This window comes from Hibiscus syriacus, unplaced genomic scaffold, assembly GCF_006381635.1.
Source record: "Hibiscus syriacus cultivar Baekdansim isolate YM2019G1 unplaced genomic scaffold, ASM638163v2 tig00000910_pilon, whole genome shotgun sequence".
Lineage (NCBI taxonomy): Eukaryota > Viridiplantae > Streptophyta > Magnoliopsida > Malvales > Malvaceae > Hibiscus > Hibiscus syriacus.
In genome coordinates, this window is record NW_024061831.1 from 67,714 (window position 1) to 86,346 (window position 18,633).

The 18,633-nt window shown below is 35.9% G+C and overlaps 1 pseudogene; it reads right to left on the reverse strand.

The window, feature by feature from the left end:
• Positions 1–7,773: 7,773 nt before the first annotated feature.
• On the reverse strand, positions 7,774–17,556 carry LOC120115832 (annotated as a pseudogene).
• Positions 17,557–18,633: the final 1,077 nt, after the last annotated feature.

The following is an 18,633-nucleotide window of genomic DNA, read 5'->3' on the forward strand; positions in this document are numbered from 1 at the left end:
TTAATTATGTTGTTTTAATGAAAGCTATACATATAATGATTTTTCAAACTTAGTTTTTCAAATAGTTTTCAAAATTGCCCATTAGGATTAGTTTTAGAGAACCTTTAATATTGAGGACTCATATTGAGTTTTGGGATTGATATTGTTGCTTACACGTGTTTTCAAGTTGCAAGTATCCTTATCCCATTCTGATTTAAACCAATCTCATTCCAAACGACCTAGGACTTCGTCTAGTCGGTCAAACCAACCTCCAAACTGACCTCCTATTCCACCTCCCAATCCAAACCCAACTAAACCCAAAATGACTATATGAAATTCTTGTTTTAACGAACCTGTCCATTGGGAAAATCTCTACACTAGGTTTATTAACCTATTTGAGTCTTATAACATTCGGGAAGAACGTATCCCTTCACTTCAAGCCGTGATTGATATGAAATTTAAATATCTTCCTACCCTTCAATCTTGGAAATTTGATAAACTATTTCAGCTTACACCTGTTGTTTATCACCAACTCGTCCGTATTTTCTATTATATTGTGGTTTATGTCCAAAATGAGTCTCAAACTGCCACTGTTAGTGTTTGGTCTTATCTCCTAGGCCAATACATTCATATTGACTCAGACTCAATCGCCAAAACCTTTGGTTTAGATAATGAGGGCTTAGATAACGAGAGGGAAATTGTGGCTACTCCTATAGAGCCAAGGCTAGTGCGAGTACGTTGTCAGATCACCACGATCGTTTTCTTCATCTGATCATATCTTGGTGGTTTAGACCATCCAGAGGCAAATAATCCACCCTTAGAGCTTTAGATTTATGGTGGATACATTGTATCCAGTATAATAAGAAAATAAACTTGCCACAAATTATTTTTGCTGAACTAGTTGAAACCGTATACAACGTTCCTTCTAAACACGTAGAAACCTTAGTTTACGGTTATCTTATTAGTAATATGTTTATCAAAGTCAAGCTTAGGGTACAACTTGATGTAGTCATCCTTATTAAAAACCAAATTAATCTAAAATATTTGCGTAAATCGGGATGGAGTGGGGATAAAGATCAATGGGTTCGATCAACCAAGAAAACACCGGGCGCTAGCTCTTCACGAGTTGTTCCGACACCAGCTGCTGATGATCCAGAACTTGAAGATCTTTTTCGGGATGTCGATGATTCCGTTAACCTAGCCGAAGATGAGCTGGTCCAGCAAGAGAGTCAGATGCCTCCATATTTTCGTTCATTCATGGAGACATTTGACATGAGGTTTGCATCCATAGAGTCTCACTTAACTGCAATGGGGCTCTAAAATTGGAGAATCAACGAGAGATGCGAGCTAACAACGAAGCAATAAATCATCGACTCATTGCTATGGACGAAAGACTCAATGCACTCAAACTCGACATGGCTGCTCTACGAGCACATTTTCCTCCTCTTGACCCACTGATGGATGACTAAACCTTTTCTTGCTTGTTTTCTTGGTTGAATGTTGGACTTAAACATTGTTAAAACATTTTGATGTGTTGGGATAATTAAACTTGAATGTTTATTGGATTTGTTTGACTTTGTTTGATTTTGAATGATTATTAGTTATTTGCACTTAGATTGATTTGTCATAATTATTGCATCATTTACATATTAGATATCAAATGACCAATTCCCAATTTACACATTGTTTATGAATATTGTTTATGGACTAATGGCTAACAATTCTCTTGATTGTGATCTTAGCAGCTAAATCACTATATCTATATAAATCAATTGGCTATTTTCCTTAAAAACTTGTTTAAAACGTTTCCATAGAGTCTTTTTGATTTAAAAAAAGGGAGAATAATATAGTAAGAGGAGTAATTTTTCAAAATCGATTTCAAAAATGATTTTTCAAAAAGAAAATCTTAAAATTATTAAATTGTTTTGTTATACCAAAAAGGGGAGATTGTTGAAAACATTTTGATATTCCGATATAACAAATAAAGTGTAAATGAATTTTAAGATTTTATATTTCAAAATAATATTCGATTAAATTAATCGAATATAAAAAATATTGCTCCAAGTTTTCAAATGTCAATTTTACGCCTTACTTAAGTGTAAAATTTTGTTTCAATCTTAAAATATTTTTGAAACAATTTCTACAAAGTATTTTGAACCATAATCGAGCCAAAAATAAGTTTTATATAGGGAGGTACCGATACACTCTTTGAATGTACCGATACCCCTGAATTTCGAATGTAATAAGGGTACCGATACATAGCCGAATGTACTGATACCCCTCATGTCAAATTTGGCTCCAAGAAACATCGAATGTCATAGGTGTACCAATACACTCGGTCAAAAAACGGGCGAAATATTTAAATTTTACACTGGTGTACCGATACCCTTTAAAGGTGTACCGATACCCCTACGCTCCCAACAATTTTTTTAAATGGAAAGCATACAACAACGGCTTTATTGACTTCACCAATGATCCCTAATGTTCAGAATTAATCCAAGGTGTATTTAAACAAGTTCGGAAACCATTGATCAACAAGAATTGAGAGAGAATCAAAAGAGAAAGCCTTAAACTTATTGTTTGAGCATTTCAAGCCTATTTCCATTCAATATTCATTTTGCTTTCAAGAACACCATTTGTGCTCAATTGTATTTATTCTTGAGTGTTCTTTTCTTGTTATAAAATTGTGCAAACATCTTGCCTAGTGAGGTTTTTCTGTAAAGTTTACGAATTTGTAATTTTCTCTTTGGGAGAGAGTGTTCTCAAGAATTTTGTAACACCCCAATTTAGGGGCAAAATTTTAGAATTATAAAGTGGTGGATTTAATTGGTATTTTGGGAAGAAAATTGAGGATTAAATTGAAAATTTTCAAAGTTGGTAGATCGTTTTATAAAGTGCAGGAAATTTAGTGGCTAAACACATAGTTTAACCATTTTTATTTTTGAGACAATTATAACTCTCTTCCCATGAATTTCTGCAGAAAATTCTCATTTTTCCTCTCCCCCGATCAACGACTTTGATCTCCGATCCACTCGTCGTCCGGCCTCCGTTCGACGAACCAAAACCATCATCGTGTTCGTTGTCGACCGATGAACAAATCCCCTCAAGCCTCTCGTCGTGAATCGACGTCGTTCATCGTTAATTTCAATCGGAAGTATCGTCGGTTTTAACTTAATTTTTGTTGGTTTTCCGTCGATTCAATTCGATCCGACCACTTGTTTTTGACACCTCCCACACCATCGTGTTCCTTGCATCGTTCCAAGTCCACCGGTGATCTCTGTGTCTTCGTCGTCGCCGGCGCGTGGAGGGGTGAGAAAGTCAAAGTTTCCAACGTTTCGGAATCGAGCTCTCCACCATTCAAAATTGTGAACCGAGCTTGGTAAGTGTCTCAAAATGCCATAAAATAATTGTTAAATTTTTTTTTCAGGATTTTTAGGGGCTTCGAGGATGCCACACGCGCCACCCCCTGCGCGTGGGGATAGTTCTGCGCAGGTAACATGAAAAAAAAGAAAAAAATCGGTTTGATTGATCCGATCCGACCAACCGACCGACCGACCGACCCAACCCGTTGACTGCGTTGATCGTTAACCGACGTTGACTTCCGTTGACCACAATTGACCAGAACTTTGACCGGTGTTGACCGGGCATTTAACGACCGTTGACTTTTTTCCGGGTATACCTATCCTGATGTTTTTTAACGTACTGAATCCGTTTTTGGGGTACGTTTCGCCAAATTTGAATCTGATAAGTTGTTTTTCACTGATTTATCATCCGATTTGATCCGTTTTTTAGAATTAAGCCCCGTTGTTTTATGAAAATTATATTGTTATTTATTTGAGAAATTATTGGAAGTTGAATTAAGGATCGAGGAAGTAAGAATGGAAATTAATGGCCGATCAGTATTGCACGGAAATCAAGGTAATACTTTACTACTTTTTTATGATTTGTGGAACATGTTGATATTGGAAAATGCATGATTGAACATGCTTGGTCACTTTTGGGTTTTTAATTAATTAATACACTCGATATGGATGCGGTAAAATTTCGGTAAATGAATACGGCTCGGATGATTGATATAAGAAATTGAGGGATTTTTAGAATTAAATTACGAGTTCTGTGATCAGTGATAAAGGAATTAGCCTGGATATGTAACTTATAATTTATTTCATCAAAGGTTAAATATTAAAGGTACTTGGATGAGAAAGTATGAGAATACTCTGGTAGGGTAAAATTACGAAAATACTCTTATGTTGTAAAAAGATAAGATTTGACCATGAAAGTTGAATAAATGATTTTTAAAGACATTGATCTGATGAAACTACTGATGTGCATAAGAAATGCTAGTTTTGCTTAGAAAATTTGAATAAACGATTTTTAACCCCAAGATGGTTTGGGCAATATTCTAGGAGTCTGTTAAGGAATCATTTCAAGATCAGAAAATATTCGGGAAAAAAATTAACCATAAGATCTCAATATTATAATTATTTTCGTTAAGAGTTAATACCGAAATTATTCGGTTAAGAAATTACGAAAATGACCTTGAGAGATAAAAATAGTCCGAGTTGACCATAAATGAGAAAACACCCTGAGATTTCGTATTTAACCCGATAAATTATAGATTTAATTGTTAAGATCTTGTCTTTGTACGGAATATTCCTGATAATCTGTTTGTAACTTCTGAGAAGGCAATTGACCTGAAATCTCTGAATTAAGAATAAATTATTGAGGGTGCTCTTTTGTCAGAATTGTTCGAAAGGTCTGGAAAAGATGACACGTTTGAATTAAATAATAAGATCGTTTGGAAGGAAGAGATTGAAATACACTAGATTTGTAAAATGACCAGAATACCCTGAAATATAAATGACCCAATAATATCACCAAGCTCAGGAATAATTGGATATCCTCGAGCTCTGAAATGAATGAAATAAAACTGAACACCAAAATGACCAAAATACTCTTATGGCCTAGACTAAATAAATGTTTTGGATTAATTAAGGAATCCAAGTAAATATGGGTGTTGTAGAACCCTTAAAAGTTACGGAAAACAACTTAAGTAAGCTGATCAACCTCAATGATATGTCAGTACCTGAACTGCATAGATATTACTTGAATATGTGTTCGTCTACTCAAGTTTGACTCGATGATAATTTTGGAAGTATTCAGCTCAGCTCAACTCTAGATCGCATTCAGTACTATGAATTGGATGTTTATTCGACAAATCAACCACGAAGACCAAATTGAATGGAATAGAAGTACAATATGTATATGAAATTCAGGAACGTTTGAATTACTCTGAAAAATCCCGAAGTAACTGGAATGGACTTGAATGCTAAATGAACTAAGTAACCTCAAGGACTAAGGATTAAGTAAGTGATTGGGATAAGCCTGGAAACTAGGATGAACTTATATGATGTATCATCCCTATGGATTATGAACCATAAATCAAGTACGTGGCATTTCCTGGTATAATTGAAACATGGAAATAAAATAAAAAACATTAGAATATCTGTTCGTCTCCTTAAGATCTGTTTAGTGATGACTCAGAAGATGATCTATGGACAAGAATTTTTAGTATTAAAGAATGGATACCCTGGAAGGGTAATGAATTGACCAGTTGATAAGCATCAGTTCTGAGAGTTGTTTAGCTCGAGTTGTTCGATATTCTGATAGATCGATACAAATCATAAATGTTTCGAATCTTCGTTTCTTCCTTATCAGCTCAATTCACATTCTGAATAACTGATGATTCTGTCAGTTAATGAACTCTTCCAATAGTGATTCTAAATTCCAACATTCTATCGGCATACTGAAGATCCGTGTTTCTCTGCCTGATAAGATTATCCGGTACCTCTGAATAATATATGTAAACTCTGGTGTGTTCCCTGATCAAATGAATTTTTTATTTGATTTCCGATTTGAATTCTGTTATGATATTTGACCTGGATTATGATTTGATACTTGACATGGATTCTGATATGATACTTGACATGGATTCTGATTTGATACTTGACCTGAATTATGTTTTTATTTTTTATATATCCGTTTACGGACGTAACATATTTTTATTGGGGGTATTGTTGGAGGAATAATATTTGAAGGCTCCTCGGCTTTGTGCTTAGGGTCTTACTGGACGTGACGGAGTTGTATGGTTCTGGAGAACCTACACATTTTGTTCGTGATGGATGGGGGTAGTGTTTATATATATATGTTTTAAAAGATTTGTATCATTTTTATTGGTTTAACGGGAACACACTAGACAACATATTCTGATCTCTTGAACTTAGTCATTCAAAATACTTATCTGAACTGAAAGCTCATTGTCCGTTACCCCTGAAATATCAGTAGGATCTCCGCTCAACATAAAAATCTGTAGATGTTTGGAACCAATAAGAAAATCTGTAGATGTTTGGAACCAATAAGGAAATATATGTTTATCTGTATCTGCACGTTCTTCAGCATCATTTGGTAGTTTTGTATTACTGAGATTTCCAAAGCTCACCCTGTTATTTACCTTTTCAGGTTAAAAGAATCATACCAGTGCAACTATCGACATCAGTAAAAGAGTTCTTCCGGTGTTGCTTGCAGAGTATAGTACATGTGATTAGGGGGCATGTAATTGTATTTTGTTTATATACGAGTCTGAAAATCTATTTTATCTCTGCATACTAATAAATCATTTTATAAGTTAAATGTTTTAATAAAAGTTTTAAATTTTCTGCTATTTTTACAGTGGGTCGCTCTGTGACACTTCATATCGGATCGGGTTACTCACATCGGTCTGAGGGGGTTACAAATTTGGGGTATAATTCTTGAGGGACTTGTAAGGTTACTCTTTGTCCTCAAAAGAAAGACAAATTAGTGAATTTGTGGAAAATCCTTAGTATGAATAGCTAAGGTAGTGGACGTAGACTTTGGTTGAGAAAGTCGAACCACTATAAATCGCTGTGCAAATATTTTCAATTTTCTGTCAAAGCTTCCACCGACGTTTTAATTGTCAATTCACCGCCTCTTGGTTGATTCATCCGATCGATTAACTCAACAGTCACAATATAATCAAGGGAATATTAAAAAGAGATTTGATCCAAGACTTAATCGTTGAAGCATTACAACCGATTAATAGTTGAGGGAATACCAATATACTTCCTTCATTAGTTTCATTACACTCTTTAGCTATTAGTGATTAAAAAAATGTTACAATGGTTTGTCATTTGTTAAAATATTTTAAATTAAATCTTAAATTATTTACATTTTACTAGAAATTAGGTCACTAATATAAATTTTAAACCTAGAAAAATATATCTCAGTACTCTTCAACAATCTAGGATTCTAAAATAAATGTTAAACTTTTTTAATAATTAATATTATTTTAAAAATTAAACTTATACGGATTTAAAAATTTATTTTATATTACTAAATTTGACATACGATTTAAATAGAATTACACTTTATCAATCAAATATATATTTAGAATTTTAGCATCAACCCAACCACTTCGGTGTTTAAATAGAATTAGACTCTATATCAATGTTAAGAATTTTAGCATCAATTTAGCGACTTCGGTGGTAAGAGAATTGTTGTTATTTCTTAAGGTCCAGAGTTTGAGCACTAAGAATGTCAAGGGTGTGAACGTTCAATGTCAAATGATTGAAAATTATCTTTGAATAGATACAAACTTTTACTTACCCCAAATTAATAAAAAAATGTTTAGAACTTAAAATTCTTTATAATTAGCACAAACCAACTTACCTTAATGGTTAAATGAATCAACCAAAGAATCATTATTGTTCTTAGAGGTCAGGGTTTGAATACCAACGACTGCAGTAGGGTGATTGAGCAGTCAATGTCAAATAATTGAGAGTATTTAAAACATATACTACTTTATAATCACCCTAGCTTAATTGAAAAATATTTATAATTACAACTTGAGGATTGGCATATGGTCCATAAAGGTAAATGCCATGAGATTCCAACCCTTTCCACTATGCAATCAATTGAAAGTGTGGCCGTTTGAATTTTCTGCTATCTATCTCTAGAAGCACTGTGTTTCGTGATGCAGTTACCAGGCGTGTTAGACCGGCACCGTGAGCTCAGATGATAACCGAAGCATCTTGAATGGCTCGGACCTGTTCTTTCATCGGCATATGTGCAAACAACCCATTGATAAGGTTCACTTTGCATTCAACATGATTAGATGCCCAGCTCGATAGTGAATCAAACACTTCTTGTTCATCGCTAAGTCTTTGTTCAACTGTACCTTCACGGCGTGGATGTGCTAAATAATCTTCTCGACGGATAAACAGAACATTATGGCCCGAGGCTTCCTCACCGGCACGATATCTGTTTAACTGAAGATCGAAAGTGGATCTTATCATTTCTCCGAACTCGGATAATCGAGCAGTTTTGTGGATATCAGGACTTTGTACTAGATCATGGGCTGAAACTCCATGACAGTTTATTTTTCACCGAGTCCTCTGGATAATGGGGTCTCGTAACCCAGAGGTGAGAAAATAGCATGGCGGAAAGAGACTGAACCAGTGAAGCTTTTAGCGAATCTAAGGCTTGAAAACAATTCTTTCCATGTTTCATCTAATTGTGTCTGCAAATGTTCAGCCAACAACTAAAGATAATAAACTATTACAAGACAAACGAGTTATACTCAATAGAAACCGAACATGGAATACCGATCAATGTGTACCTGACAATGAACATCGACAAAGACCAAATGCGGCCGATTAGGCAAGCCGGTCACCCTAGAAGACACGTTCGCGCTGTACCAATGGGTGACCGTGTGGAAAAGGTTAGCATACTCGAATCTTGTTACCAGAAGTGTAGGCTCATCCACCCACTGTGATCAGAACTTCCCACATCAGAATCCATACAACCCGAACTAAACATAAGCATGTAAACGAACTGAACGAATACTAATGAGGGTATATTCACGTTCATTTAACTTTCTTTAATCGAATTAACACGAACAATTAACCTATCAGCCTTAAACATATGTTCTGACATTGAGCATTGCATTAAATAGTAATCAAAATCAAAGGAAATATAATTTAACCTCTGGGCAATCAAAATCATTTGCACCAACAATAACAATAGACCCGATTGATTCCCTGATAGGATGGCTTGAATCATCATTATCATCAACAGGTATAAATTCATCCAAGAACCCTTCCCCAACAAGCTTCCTTATCTTTGATCCTCCATTACCTTCAACCACAAAAGCTCCATCTTGAAACCGAGGCAGTTCTTCTTCTCCACTTCTACCAATAACATCCTCAAGCTTTTCACCTCCTCTCTCAATCTTTGTCTCCGAGTGATGGCTCCGAAACCAACTGGACCCGGTTCTCAAGGCAACCTTTGCGGGCAAAATATCAGCTACCTTTGAAAACCCATTTCCGAAATAAGCTTCACATGACATTAAAGCTACGTTTGGGTTCAAAGACCGAGGCAAATATGACGATATGATTGGCCAGGGCTTCGATGGGATGATTGGTGATGGCTTTGATAAAGAGAAAATCGCCTCAGTGACCAAAAAAAAGTTATAATATACGATTTTAACCAACTTTTTTTGGATTTGCCAAAATGACCAATAAAATCGCAACGCGAAATAAAAATCGCAACGCGATCCCCAGAATCGCAAATCAGTTTCCAAAATCGCAACGCGATTCTTGAAAATCGCAATGCGATAGTACAAATTCGCATTGCGATTTTCCAAAATCGCAACGCGAATATGAAAATCGCAACGCGAACACATAAATCGCAACGCGTATCCGTAAATCGCAACGTGTATCCGTAAATCGCAACGCGTATGGGTAAATCGCAATGCGTATCCGTATATCGCAACGCGTATCCGTAAATCGCAACGATAATCCGTAAATCGCAACGAGAATCTGTAAATCGCAACGATAATCCGTAAATCGCAACGATAATCCGTAAATCGCAACGAGAATCTGTAAATCCGGTAGGGCATATGTCTGTAAATCACAACACTGAAATTTTGGGTATATAACACTGAAATCATAAACTAAATCCCTAAATCGCAACTCATTCCATCTCCATCTATCACTCTCTCCGGCGACATCCGTTCCTATATCCAACGACATCCTTCCCAATCCGGCAACAGGTTTTAGTTTCGCAGCTCGTCTGTTTAGGGTTTTAATTTACAACCATGAAATCATCTAATGTTGATCATGTTTGGATAGATTTGTGTTTTGGAGGGTCATGGGATAATGTTAATGGTGTTTTACAATATATGCCTTTACCCATGAATCTTCAACTAAAATTGTCTTTACAAAAGTTAACTTATGAAACTCTAATGCTACGTGTTTCAAATAAATTGAATTTAGAGCCCCTAAGTGGATTTAGGCTATCTTATCAGAGAAATGGTAAAGTTTATTTGTTAACCGACAATGAAGATGTTGAACGATTCATTGCTTACATTAGTGTTTCACAAGATGATGTTACATTGTATGTTGTTGAACCTAGAAGTAGTATTGTTGGGTCAGTAGCGGGTAGTAATCAACTAAGTTTTTCTCAAAACCCACAACCTTTCTCTAATCCAAATCCCAATCAACTTTCAGCACCAAATTCCGGTTTTCGTATTGACCAGTTAGACGATGATGAGCCAACAGAAAAAATTGTGAGTACTAGTCAGTATTCGAAATTTGGTCTTGGTCAATATCCGGACTTTGATATTGGTCAATACACGGATTTTGATGATGTTTCAGAAGAAGAAACAGACCCTGCGTGTAATGATTTTGATATTGGTCAATACCCGAATTTTGATGATGAAACAGCCGTTGCCGAAGAATGTATTGATGATGATAATGAGGAGGAAGTTACGACTGTGAATGAACATGTTGAACATCCATTCTGTAATTCATATAATCCTGAAGAAGAAAAGAAGAAGAAAAGTCCCCGAGAAAAGAAAATGCCACGGGCGTATAACTGGAATATGCCAGAATTACTTCAGATACCGGAAGAAGAGTTGATAAAGAAAGCAGTTGATTGTTACACAAAAGTTATTCGTATCAAGAAAGATGATTGTTTTGATACAAAGGAAGACTTGAAGATAGCTTTGTATACGAAATGTGTGGAAGATGGCTATCAACTAAAAGTTAACAAATCAAGCAAAGATCGTTTCGAAACAAGGTGTATGATTGACAAAAACTGTACGTGGCGTATGATTGCAAAGAGAATAAAAGATTGCAAAATGTTTCAAGTTAGGACTTTTATTGATAAACATACATGTTCAAGAACCCAAGTTTTCCTCACCATAGACAGGCAAACAAAAAGGTGTTGGGTGGTTTTCTGGCTGAGTTAATGTTTTTGAATGGCAGGGTATATCGGGGACATGAAATTATGACTGACATGAATGCTCGGTTCAAGATTAGTATATCATATTCTCAAGCTTGGAGAGCCAAATGTTATGCCTTGGAATTGTTGAGGGGGTCGCCAGAAGCATCGTTTGCCCAACTGCCGGCTTATTGTCACAATTTAAAGCTGAAAAATCTTGGGTCGGTAACTCATATCAAAACAGATAGAGATGGACGCTTTGAGTTGCTGTTTATCGCCATTGGTGCTACGGTTAGTAAATCAATATAATTTTGTTGACTCATTTTTGTTAGTTACATGCATTTCACATTTAAATGATTATATTCTTGTGTATATTATTTTGTAGATTCGTTCGTTTATTACTTGCATGCGCCCAGTTATTATAGTTGACGGAGCACATTTGAAAGGTCGATACCTTGGAGTAAACTTATTAGCAGTAGCCATGGATGCTAACAATGGGATATTGCCAATAGCTTACGGGGTTGGCAAATCTGAAACCTCTGATTCATGGACATGGTTTATGGGGCATCTTAGGGATTGCATAAGTCCTATTAGCAATCTGACAATCATATCCGATAGGGCAAACTCAATTGACAACGCTGTTAGAAGGTGTTTCCCAGATGCTTTTCATGGACTTTGTGGTGTTCATTTGTATAGAAATCTAAAATCAAGGTCTGCTGGTATAAAAAAGCACAAATGGACATACTGGAAGGCTGTAAAAGCTTATCGGGAAGTGGATTTCAATAAGCATATAAATTGTTTAAGACGTGTTTTGCCTCAGTGTGCTCAAACACTAGAAGATGTCGGGTTTGAAAGATGGTCAAGAGTACATCAACTTGGAGTAAGATATGGTTTCATGACGTCTAATAGTGCAGAATCAATCAACGCTCTAAGTCGTCATTCCCGGAAATTACCCATTACTATGTTAATGGAGTTTTTTCGAGCCTCTATTCAACAGTGGTACTACAAGAAAAGAAACCATGCAGGTATTATTTCTTTGAATTCGTAACTTATCATATTTATATATTTTACTAAGTATTGTTTATTTAAATTTACAGGAACATTGGAACATCGTGTTACACCATGGACTGAAAAAAAGATAACGAAACGTGTTGTGAAGTCAACGTCATGGAGAGTTGAACCATGTTCAAACACTTTGTTTCAAGTACTGGATAATAACTTAAATGGGCTAGTCGATCTAAATGCAAAGACGTGTAGTTGTATGAAATGGCAAACATCTGGTTATCCGTGTGGCCATGTTATAAAAGTTGCTCTTCATTTAAACCAAGATGATTCAAGCGCATACGCTATGGATTGCTACACTACAGAAGTTTATCGACAGACTTATGCCGAGATTGTCTACCCTATTCCACATCCTTCTGAGTGGGACATACCAGATGACTTACAAACAGTTTTGCCACCAGCCATGGACAGAAGGCTACCTGGCCGACCAAAAAGTCACGATCGTATACCGTCTAAGGGTGAAGAGAAGAAGAGATCGACATGTAGTCGGTGCAAGGAAAGTGGTCATACAAGGTTGACATGTGGATCACCAGTGCCATCAAAATCATCTTTTCCTCTACCAAAATATGGATCCTCATCAAAATCCAAAGCTCATATGGTGTGAACTTACGTATTATATAAACGTTGTTATTCAGTTGTATTATGTAAACGTTTTAACATTTAACATTTTATGTGTATTATGTAAACGTTGCCATCAAAAGCTCATATGCAAACGTTGTATTATGTGGATTTTATGTGTGAACTTTTAACATTTTCAGTTGAATTAATGAATCAGGCCAACCATTTTGACTTAACCAACTCTTGTTATTCAGTTGTTATCACTATTAGGCATGCATTTGACTATCGCAACACGGAAATTACAATCGCAACGAGAGAATCGCAATGCGAAATGAAAATCCCAACATGAAAATCGCAATGCGGAAATAAAAATCGCAACGAGAGAATCGCAATGCGAAATGAAAATCGCAATGCGAAATGAAAATCGCAATGCGAAATGAAAATCGCAACGATAGAATCGCAATGCGAAATGAAAATCGCAATGCGAAATGAAAATCGCAACGAGATAATCGCAATGCGAAATGAAAATCGCAATGCGAAATGAAAATCGCATTGCGATTCTCTCGTTGCGATTTTCATTTCCGCATTGCGATTTTCATTTCGCATTGCGATTCTCTCGTTGCGATTTTTATTTCGCATTGCGATTTTCATTTCGCATTGCGATAGTCATTTTTGCCTTCAACATAATGCAGATTGAAATCAACAAAATCAACCATTACATTTCAATCAATTAAACAAGCACAAATAAGAATTATGTTCGCATCAATTACACAAATCAACTTTTACAAATCATCTTTTACAAATCAATTAAACAATCAAAAAATAAGCAATAATTCTTATTTCCGATCATCTACTATTGAATCAACTTTTACAAATCAATTAAACAATCAAAAAACAATCAATTAAACTATTGAATCAACTTTTGCAGCCATACATCATTTTCACGTTGCGATTTTGGTTTCGCGTTGCGATTCTTTCGTTGCGATTTTCATTTCGCGTTGCGATTTTGGTTTCGCGTTGCGATTTTAAGTTTCGTGTTGCGAAAGTAAACTATTTCTTCTTCTGCAAATTGAAACTTGAATGGATTGCATTACTTCAACCAATAGACAAAACAAAGACAAATACTATTTCACAGTGTTAAAGAATACACAGTTTAGCAGAATTGGCAGCAACCGAACAAATTTACTTTCAACCAAAAGACAAAACAAAGACAAATACTATTTCACAGTGTTAAAGAATACACAGTTTAGCAGAATTGGCAGCAACCGAACAAATTTACTTTCAACCAAAAGACAAAACAAAGACAAATACTATTTCACAGTGTTAAAGAATACACAGTTTAGCAGAATTGGCAGCAACCGAACAAATTTACTTTCAACCAAAAGACAAAACAAAGACAAATACTATTTCACAGTGTTAAAGAATACACAGTTTAGCAGAATTGGCAGCAACCGAACAAATTTACTAAGCAATCTAAGTGAAATGGCTAATCTAAGTGAAATTACGAGTAAATTTATCATTAAGTTAAATATGGAAAATCTTAAACTTACCTCGTTGCGTAGAGTATGAACCTCATTCTGCAACGATACTATCATCTCACGTAGAGCGGCAACCTCACCACGTAAAGTTGACACCTCCACACGCCATGCACCATCGTTATCGCGTAGAGTACCGATCTCCTCACGCAAGGCATTGACCTCATCACGTAACTCCCTTGACTCATCCCGTTGAGGTGGAGGTGGAGAACAGGGATAGGAGTCGTGGCATCTTTGCCGGTCGCCTATCATGAGGTGATGGTGGAGAAGAGGGTCGATGATGTGACGGGATAGGTGATGGCTCTCGTTCTAGAGGTGTATAGTCGGGTCGATCGGGTGATGGCTCTAGGTGAGGTGATGGCTCTCGAATTGGAGGAAGTGGATGCTGCTCATCATCCGTGCCATCAAAAAAACTCTGACTAGCTTGCCACCAATCAGTGGCAAGCTCTTCCTCCGTGGGTGTCAGTCTTTGTAATGGAATGTTGGCCTCCTAAAATATAAAAACTCAAACAAAGTTAAACGTCTACTATTAATAACTTGTTTATATATATGAAAGTATTTGTGTTAACTTACATTATTTATTGTCGCATATGGTATTAAGTCTTCCCAATCCAACAGAGTTTTCCTCTTCCAGGAAATAGCCCTGGGAATATCATTTGACGTTTTGATTGCATATGTACGCATGCTGGGGAAAGCCTCGAATATCCAAATCTACAAACAATATAATAACAAAATTAGTAATTGTTAAATAATTAATTATAATTTTAGAAACATTATATAGAAATTCTTACCTTAAAGGCCCAAACAAAGCCTGACAAAGTGTATTTGGACCCATCGCCCCGCAAACTTTTGCGGTCATCAAAGGCAGACGACAACTTAGTCCAGGTAGCTTTCCATATATATGAACCCCACGGAAACAGATTCCATGCATTCAGGTCCTCTACCAATATTATTAGCTCCCGATGAATAGGTTGTCTGGCCTCTCTGCCTAAAAAGCCGGCATACACAAGTAGTAGAAGGCATACTCGGACAACATCGACGTCATCCATCCGAGTGAAACCAGCTTTCTTATTAAATAATTTCTTCAGGTCGTCGACATGTAGGTTCGGCTTCTCCATTGACTCATCCGGAAAAACCCGGGATAACCATGATGGGCGGGCGATATGACGAGTGTACCGGCCTACATCATCGTGTCCGAATCGTAGACCAGTGATTAAGCAGAACTCCTTCCGCCCAAAACAAGTATACGCTGGTGGAAAATGAAACCATATCTCTTCCTCACCACGTTGTATACTGTCGGGTAGATTTGATGTCATGGTCTAAAGCCATAAATGGGTCAAATTAGCATCTCCACCCGGATGCTGTACTCTCAGCCATGGCCCGAAGCAGGTTTCCTCAAACAATTGTCTTTGAGCAGGTGAAAGCTTCGAAGCAATTGTAGTGGCCAGGCTGACTTTATTTCTCAAGGTCAATTGAGCCGAAAAAAATTTCTACAAAAACAATAATAAACATACCAAGTTAGATATACCAAAAACTACACTGTGAAGATATACTAAAAACAATAAACATAAAAAGTAGTAGTTTATTCTTGAAACTAAAATTTGCAACACTGTTTTGTCTTTGGGTTGAAATGAAAATCGCAACGAGAGAATCGCAACGCGAAATGACAATCGCAACGAGAGAATCGCAACGCGAAATGAAAATCGCAACGAGAGAATCGCAACGCGAAATGAAAATCGCAATGCGATTTGGTTTCGCGTTGCGATTCTCTCGTTGCGATTTTCATTTCGCGTTGCGATTCTCTCGTTGCGATTTTCATTTCTCTCGTTGCGACAGTCATTCTCTCGTTGCGACTCTTCTGCAAATTGAAACTTGAATGGATTGCATTACTTCAACCAAAAGACAGAACAAAGACAAAGACAAATACTAACTTGAAAATCGCAACGACAGAATCGTAACGCGAAATGAAATCTAAGTGAAATAGTTAATCTATTATTGAAATGACCAGTAAACTTATCATCAGTTTCAATATGAAAAACCTACAATAATGCAAACATTTCAAAATAAAATAATTAAAAAAACTAACCCTCGGAGGTTGATTTCCATTTCTGAATATTGTGAGGGATTTCTGACCGTGAATGGTTGTGAGGGATTTCGCCGGAGATGGGGACGGAAATATTCGGAGATGGGGACGGATTTCTTCGCCGTAGAGAGTGAGAGATGGAGATGGGACTGAGTTGTGATTTTAGGTTTTAGGTTATGAGTTGCGATTACGGGATTTTGTCTTAATATTCGTTTTTGTAATTTGAAAATAAAATACGCGTAGCGATTATAATGGCGCTTTAAATATCGCGTTGCGATTTACGGATTCTCGTTGCGATTTACGGATTATCGTTGCGATTTACGGATACGCGTTGCGATATACGGATACGCATTGCGATTTACCCATACGCGTTGCGATTTACGGATACACGTTGCGATTTACGGATACGCGTTGCGATTTATGTGTTCGCGTTGCGATTTTCATATTCGCGTTGCGATTTTGGAAAATCGCAAAGCGAATTTGTACTATCGCATTGCGATTTTCAAGAATCGCGTTGCGATTTTGGAAACTGATTTGCGATTCTGGGGATCGCGTTGCGATTTTTATTTCGCGTTGCGATTTTATTGGTCATTTTGGCAAATCCAAAAAAAGTTGGTTAAAATCGTATATTATAACTTTTTTTTGTCACTGAGGCGATTTTCTCTTTGATAAATGGGGTATACGGTATGGAATATTGTAATGATTGGTTTTAGTTTGAAAAGTGAAAACTAAAAACCCAACAAATTTGGTTTGCTTAAATTTTTTTGTAATATTTTTGTAGTTGTAAAAAATAATTATTTTTTATTAATTAGGGGCATGATATTATTTAAATATAACTTTCAATTATTTTCAAATACTCACATCTCTTACACTTATGATACTCGAATTAGGATCTTTAATAAATAACAATAATTATTTTATCACCAAATTTGTTTGATTCGTATATTTATAAAAATATAAAGAATCAAAATAAATTAAAAAAATATAATCATTTAAATATATATTAATTTAATTATTAAAGATAAAGTTTACATACATAGGTTGTCACTCAACTCATGCAAACAAATGTCTTTGGCACTTCTCACACGTGTTTTTTTATTTTTGGATAAATTTCCAATCATTTTTGTATGTTGACCTTTATTTTTTCTTTTTAACCTCAAGTTTTTATTTTTATTTTTTTCAGTCAAGCCTCGATGATTGAGAAACTCTTAGGTGACCATTGGTTCGTTGGAATCCCTTGGAATTAGGGGAAATTGTAATCCAATTCTATCATTTTTTTATGTTTGGTTCAAGTTTTCAAAGGGGAATTGGAATCCAATTCTATCAAGGGAGAGAAAGTAAATTTCATCCATAACATGATGGAATTGAAATACTTTAGAGGAGGGAATGTGAAATTTGACCATACTATCATCATCAATCTTTTGGTATTCAGGTCGGATTTTTAAAAAAAAAATTTGAGTTCGGGTCGGGTTGGGTTTTTTTAAGTGTGATATTCGGGTCGGGTTCGGGTTTAGGGTGAAAAATACCCGACCCGACCCAAAAAAATATATATAATTTTACCTTATATATTTAGGAATAATTACAATAATACCCCTCTATATATATTTTTTTTCAATTAAGTTAGTGTTTTTATTGAATAAAAATATATTTTTGTTGAAAACATTTTAATATTTCGATATAACAAATTAAGTTAAATGAATTTTAAGATTTTCCAAAAGGTTTTTCGAGTATATTCGATATAATTATTCGAATATCAAAATATTACTCCAAATCTTTCAAATGTCATTTTTAATCCTTACTCAAGTGTAAAATTAAGTTTTATTCTTAAAATAATTTCAAAACAATTTTATAAAGAATTTCGAACCATTTCAAAGCCAAAAATTCCAGATTGCTCAGAGGGAACCGATTTCCCCCAAGAGGGTACTGATTCCCCCTGAATGGTTTGGCTCCGAGAAAAACAGAATGCTCAGAGGGAACCGATTCCCCCCCAAGGGGGTACCGATTCCCCCTGTTTAACGGTCGAAATATTTGAATTTTACACTTAGGGAACCGATTCCCCTCACGCTCCAAGCTGTTTTATTAATTGATTTCACACTAAAACGGCTCCATTGACTC